The sequence below is a fragment of the Leuciscus leuciscus genome (assembly GCF_965113295.1).
Source record: "Leuciscus leuciscus genome assembly, chromosome: 10".
NCBI classification, from domain to species: Eukaryota; Metazoa; Chordata; class Actinopteri; order Cypriniformes; family Leuciscidae; genus Leuciscus; species Leuciscus leuciscus.
In genome coordinates this window covers 25,181,612-25,188,300 of record NC_138734.1, presented here as the reverse complement: position 1 = coordinate 25,188,300, position 6,689 = coordinate 25,181,612, and the positions used below count along the sequence as shown (strand labels likewise).

The window sequence follows — 6,689 nt, the reverse complement described above, 5'->3', positions numbered from 1 at the left end:
ATTTGTTACTTAGACTTGAGTGAACTAACATTCAGCCAATCACAGCGCGAATCATCTCTTGGGTGTGTCTGCATGAACTTCAAATCTCTTGTTGCTCTTGCGAATTTTCGTTCGTTTAGTCCCTTTGCTGTTTGGCGGTCTGGAGTAAAATGCACCCCAGAAAAAAAGCAGAGGACGATTACATCCTTTTTACAAACACACAAACACATTATGTTAACAATAATTTATTTGCACACAAAAAAAGCATCATGATCAGTTTTTTGGCTGTCTGATGATGACAATGAGATCGTGAGGTGCTTGAAAGCAGCTTTTGACGCGTTCGACCCGAGTTCGAATCCGCCTTTTGCCGAACTCGCTCTTCTCCATTTTCCCAACACATATGAGATGTCAAATTTATAGCCTAACATAAAGGTCTCTAGCGTTATAATTTGCCAACAAACTAAAATTGAAACCGTGATATGGCTTTGTTGTTTGTTCCTTTCTAAAACAGAACAAGACTTTAACTAATTAGCCAGTCTGTTTGTGCTGCGTGATATAAAGAAAAGTGCTCACTTTGCACACCGATCAGCTGGTGATCTGGCGTCAAAAACCACTCAAGGGTTTATTTCTTGCAAGTGAAGAAATTAGGACAAAAGTATTGTAATTTCCCTATACTATAGTGTAATATAAAATATACTTTTGAAATATTCATTTTCATTTATAAAGTATAGACATTTAGGCTATGATTTTACGTCATATAATAATATAATAATGATTTGTATAATTATTCCTAATAACTGTTTGGCATTCTAAAACACCAGTGATAATGTAATGTAGACTGATAGTCTATAGGCTATCATAACTAAAAAGATGTTTGAGCCCTCTTTAGGTACAAGTCAATGCTTTTTCTTTGTTCAATGTGCATAGTTCATGGGTTGAATCCGGTTAAAGCTCTTAATTTTGAGCTCTCAAAGTGCAGCAGATTGATGCATTTAACCTTAAAATGCAAAAAAAAAAATCTTCCGGGGGAGCATGCCCCCGAACCCCCCTAGAAGGACAGAGGTCCACCTAGGGGGTATCATCACCATACAGCTTTTGTCCCCCCCACTTTTATAAAGGCTGCTACGCCCCTGGCCTAATGTAACTAACGTGACAAATATAAAAAAATAAAAAAATCCTCGACCGGCCCAAAAGTGAAGCGGCCCACCGGGAATTCTCCCGATTCTCCCGATTCTCCCGATTACCCACCCCGGGCCTGGTTTGAGGAGCCACTGGGGTTACGAGGTATATTTCGGTCTTGTATAAATTTTTTTATTTTATTTTTTTATGATCAAACTGTTTTTAGAACTGTAATATAACAGACTTCAACTTCAAAGTCTTGAAATCTCCCCACATCTATTAATTGGACACTGAGGTTTACAAAGGTCACTGAAAACCTGGAGCACTGGCCACTGCAAACATGCATGTTCAAAAGAACATGTCTGCCAATTAACACTCAACATGGACATGTTACTGCAATGTCAGTCATGTCCTTCTTCGTGTGTCTCATCATCATTGTGATCCGTCTCCAGGCATGTAATTGCAGGACATACTAGAGCACTGTCCTGTTACAGTAATTTGAAGGAAGCTCAGATAAAATGCTGCAGGGCCAATTTGAAACATGCAACTATGGTTTCTGTTCGTGACATTCACAATCACATTTACCATAATGGTGATCTTGAATGAAATATCTCTGGAGCATATCTGAAGGCTTCCATGCTGGCATACATCATCATTATAGCTCAGTCATTTTACCTTTACTCTGTGGGAAGACTAAAGTCAAACCTCCGAAATTATTGTTTTACGCTACACTTCACTCAATCTATATAAAAATGCTGTGATGCTTTCTGGGAAGTTGTCTTTTGGTCACACTTGACTTTAGGTCACAAGTGCAATAACAATATTTACAATCTGAAAACTGCTACTGAGAGAAGCACAGTAGGAAATTTAATTCTCAAGTGTGGAACTGCTGAAAAAACTATATGTAAATAAATTGGCTATGTGCTTTATACAGCCTTTCAACTCAAGCATCACCTTGTTTTAAAATTTGCTGACAGTTTGGGGACTCCCCTCTAGGTTCTATCCCAACCTAATATACATATTTTTTTCATGTTAATTATAGGTTTGATAAAGAGGAAGTGCAGCTGTACTTTAATGGATGTGTATCAGAAATTCATTATAACATAGTGATGAAATGAAACTTCCTGTTCTAGAATAAGAGATGCTTCCTCTATATTAGATGCACCCTTATTGTGAGCGACATTTACATTTCATTTAATAATTTGGCAGATGCTTTTACCCAAAGTGATTTACAAATGAGGAACATCACAATCAATTTATCAAACAGATGCCAACAATATCCACAGTATCGCAATGCCAGGTTTCACGGGTAAGCTAAAGTACAACAACAGCGTTGACAAAAACATTTTTACATTAATAGGAAGTGTTTTTTATTGTGGATTAGGGTTATGTTATTCTCTGCAGATCAGGGGAAGGTTAGAAACTTGTTCAACCACAGAGAATATCAGAATCAGACAGAGCATTATTGTCAGGTATGTTTGCACATACAAGGAATTTGTTTTGGTGACAGAAGCTTCCACGGCACAAACAGAATGACAGTGACAGAATAACGATAATAAAAATAATTAAAATAGGATAAGTAAATAGGAAATAACAATATACAAAAGATATTTGAAAAATACATAATATATAAAAATTGACAATAGATAGTATTATGCATGTTCAGGGATGCATGTACAAATGCAAGGAAATGTAAACATATGTGACCTGATCCAGCAAAATGAGTCACAGTGACCCAAATTTCAAAATTGAGATTTTGGTATTAATGGAAAGAGACCATAAGCTTTCAAATGACATCCTAGTCAAAGTCATACCTTGAATGGTTGTAAAGATATACACATTTGAATTATGGTCGTCTGTCCTCTTTTTCCAATTGAAAACCTGAGAAAATCGCTTTTAAAGTTTTTTGCCAGTTTTTTGTTGATATCTTTCAAAATCCATTGCATTTAAAGGGATAAACTATTTATTGTACAGCTTAATTTGACCAAAGACATTAACATATGCTATTAAACCAGGCTGAAGCTCAAATTATTTTAAAGTTTTTATTTGAATAAATAATTTAAAAAGGCACTTTTACAAACATTTACTAAAATCAGAAAGATTGAACAGAGGTGCTACAGTTTTCCTTGAGAGAGGGTGTGTGTGTGTGTGTGTGTGTGTGTGTCTCTCTCTCTCTCTCTCTCTCTGTGTGTGTGTGTGTGTGTGTGTGTGTGTGTGTGTGTGTGTGTGTGTGTGTGTGTGTGTGTGTGTGTGTGTGTGTGTGTGTGTGTGTGTGTGTGTGTGTGTGTGTGTGTGTGTGTGTGTGTACGAGAGAGAGAAAGTGAGAGAGGCAGAGAGACAAGGAAACAGAGAACAAATAATGTTAGCCTATGCAATCATATCTTTGTGTAGGCTAGTTGACAATAACAGTGTAACAAATTCATAACGGAGATACCAACAGTTAAATATTGGGTTAAAACAAATCAAACACATTGTAATGGATTCTCCTTGCAGATAAATACACTCACAGAATAATTGCACTCACTCACATCCATACACGATAAATACAACAGGACTGTCATTTTCGCTGTCACTGTCATCAGAGGATGACATGTCTCCAGATCCAAAAAAATCACTGACTAGCCTTAGCCACTCTTGATGACCAGCAGCAGAGCTTAGGTTAGAAGCCTCCAGTGAGTTAAACGCTTTTGGCGACTTTTTGGCGACTTTGCTCTCTTTTGACAGCGACATTTCTCAAATTAATAATATTTAATCTTTCTGAGGAGATCTGCTAGCTTGTTTACACAGAGCGCTACGAGTCTGACAGGAGGATGGCTGGACCAATCGCGTGCCGGTCAGTCGAAACGGGGCTTCCCATTGACAAATGATCAGCGTTTGTGTACATTTCTAAGCTTTTTGATTGGTTCTATACAACGTGTAACACCATATTTGGAGAGCAGAGATGTTTGAGGGGATTCCCGGGACATGCTCAGAGGTGACTAGAGGAGTTGAGAAAAGCAATATTCATTTCCAGCGAATTTAGTAAAACTTTGTAAACTTTAATAGTTATTTAAATACCTTTACTCAATTATCTGGACTACGAAACTTTAGGAGATTATTTTTGAATGTCTGTTCTTTGAAATTTAGCAAAAAAAATAAATAAAGGCCGTCCTGGAGTCTACCACAGTGTGAACTGGGTGAACAAGGACTGGAGACTCCAGGACGGTACCGGCAGTTCCGGAAACCAGGGCGGGTCAGGCTGAGCAGAAGGCCAGTGCGGGTCAGGCTGAGCAGAAGGCCAGGGCGAGTCAGGCTGAGCAGGTGGTCAGGGCGGGTCAGGCTGTGCAGATGACCATGGTGGAGACTTCCCTTCGGGCGGCCACGGCGGAGACGTCCCTTCGGCCAGCCATGGCGGAGACGTCCCTTCGGGTGGCCATGGCGGAGACGACCCTTCGGGCGGCCATGGTGGAGACGTCTATTCGGGTGGCCACGGCGAAGACGTCCCTTCGGGCAGCCATGGCGGAGACGACCCTTCGGGCGGCCATGGTGGAGACAACCCTTCGGGCGGCCATGGTGGAGACGTCTATTCAGGTGGCCATGGCGTAGACATCCCTTCGGGCGGCCATGGCAGAGACGTATAGCCATTCTCAGGCTCGGTTGACATAATGTGAAGAAACTCAGGATCAATATCAAAGTCAATTAAGTTGAACCCCTCTGGACTGTGGATGAGGGCAGGAACTGAGGATTCTTGATGGGTGATCTCGGCAGGATGTGATTCTGGAGTGGACCAGAGTGACTGTGGTAGAGTGGGGGTGGTGTCTCCACCAACCTCACAAACAGTAAGGGAAGAACCACTCAACTATAGTACAAAATCCATATAATGGGCCAGGGAACATCATCCAACCCGCACCAAAAGACGATATTTAATGTGTCCTCATTCCAAGGTACTTTATGTGCCTGATCAAGGAACTCTTCTATATAGTCCTTGATCGGCCTACCATCTTGAAAGCGGGTGAGGAGAATATCAGCTGGGTTCACGGCGTCTGTGCTCGTACTCTGCATTTTGGTGGTCTGGTCTTCTGTCACACTCAGATGAAGGCAGACAAGGTTAAAGTGAACAAAGAGGGTTTTTATTTAAAGTGCAGGTAGAGCAATGCAAGGTGAGATGATCGATGAACTGGAATACTGATGTGACGATGACTTAGCTGACTTGGTTGGATGAATGTCTTTAGCAGGGATGATGACGAGAACCCGGACGATGACAATGACAATGGAAACAACAGGACTTCAGGTAAGTGAACGGGAATTCTCAGGTGAGTAGTCTGTGTAGCTAGACAAAGACAAAAACAGGAATGGCAGTTTCTCTGGTGAGTGTTCTGAAGCACTTGTCAAGGACGAGACCAGACACCGGGACTGTGGGACGAGAGTGCTTAACCCTCTGAGGTCTGAGGGGTTTTTGGGGTCCTTGAGATGTTCTGACATGCCCTGACATTTGTGCTTTTTTCAGTTGCTTATAAACATATTAATGGCAAAGGTATAATTACACTCTATTTAGCACAAACAGGGCTACCATAATATGTGAGCAACATGCATGTACATGTTTGTATTTTTGAGAGAATAATGTTTATGCATGGTTATTGAAAAAACTAAAAACTAAAGTTTCTGAAATAAGGCCACAAAACACATACTAAATACGTGTCAATAAGACTTTTGACTAATTGATGTCTTTGCCTAGAGTTTTTTCTTCAAAATGATGTGAAAATCATCCTGCCCTTATCATTCACATAACACAATACATTGATTTAAATCTTGTAAAACACTTTTTGTTTGTAAAGGCAATATGCGCAAGGGGCGTCAACCATTCAACAGCATCATGCATATGTAGTGATTCACACCTGAGGAGACAATGGGGCCCGCATACTTAATGAGCCATTCATTCAGGTGTGTCACCTATAGCCACAAGAAAGAATGCAAGAGCAATATATATACAGTATATATATATATATATATATATATATATATATATATATATATATTCTACCAAATTGGTTCACAGTTGGAAGCATGTCAATTTTTATTTTATTTATTTTTTTACAAATTTTGCTTGCAAATTGTATAATATCCAAGGAAAACATGTCTATTAATTGTGCAGTTAATTCTCATACTGTATTTTCAGTTTTGGAATATGTATCCTCTCCCCAAATTTGTCAATAATAAAACACAATAAAAATTATTTAAAGAAAATGCTTATATTTACCTTTTAAAATTTGTTTACATCTACCTTGTAAATATATTTTTTATTATTAAAAAGGTTACAATTAAAACAACAATTGAAGTGTAATCTTTCTTTGTAAAAACTAAAGTATACATTTTATCATACATATTTCAAAGTTAAGGATTCATTACTTCGAATATAGCCTACATTGACAAAACATACTATATTTAACATATTAGCAAAAATTGGCAAACAAAAGCTTATTTGAGGTGGCAGATATTTTACTGTAAAAATGTGTAATCTATCCAAAACTAATCAACGAAATGTTGTCTTTCATTTGTCTGTAAAATAGGTATTTCGTTTTTATTATAAGGAATATAAATGTTAATTTGCAGTT

At 38.7% G+C, this 6,689-nt stretch overlaps 2 long non-coding RNA genes across 2 annotated transcripts; both read right to left on the bottom strand.

Annotated features, from left to right (window-relative positions):
- Window positions 1-208: 208 nt before the first annotated feature.
- Window positions 209-1,108, bottom strand: LOC309508230. Its single transcript, XR_014209430.1, has 2 exons — window positions 713-1,108; window positions 209-503 (listed from the first exon to the last, which is right to left on the bottom strand). It is a non-coding gene; the product is annotated as an uncharacterized lncRNA (long non-coding RNA).
- A 1,926-nt stretch (window positions 1,109-3,034) lies between these two features.
- Window positions 3,035-4,228, bottom strand: LOC309507762. The gene is made up of 2 exons (XR_014209237.1): window positions 3,407-4,228; window positions 3,035-3,268 (listed from the first exon to the last, which is right to left on the bottom strand). It is a non-coding gene; the product is annotated as an uncharacterized lncRNA (long non-coding RNA).
- Between the last annotated feature and the right edge of the window lie 2,461 nt (window positions 4,229-6,689).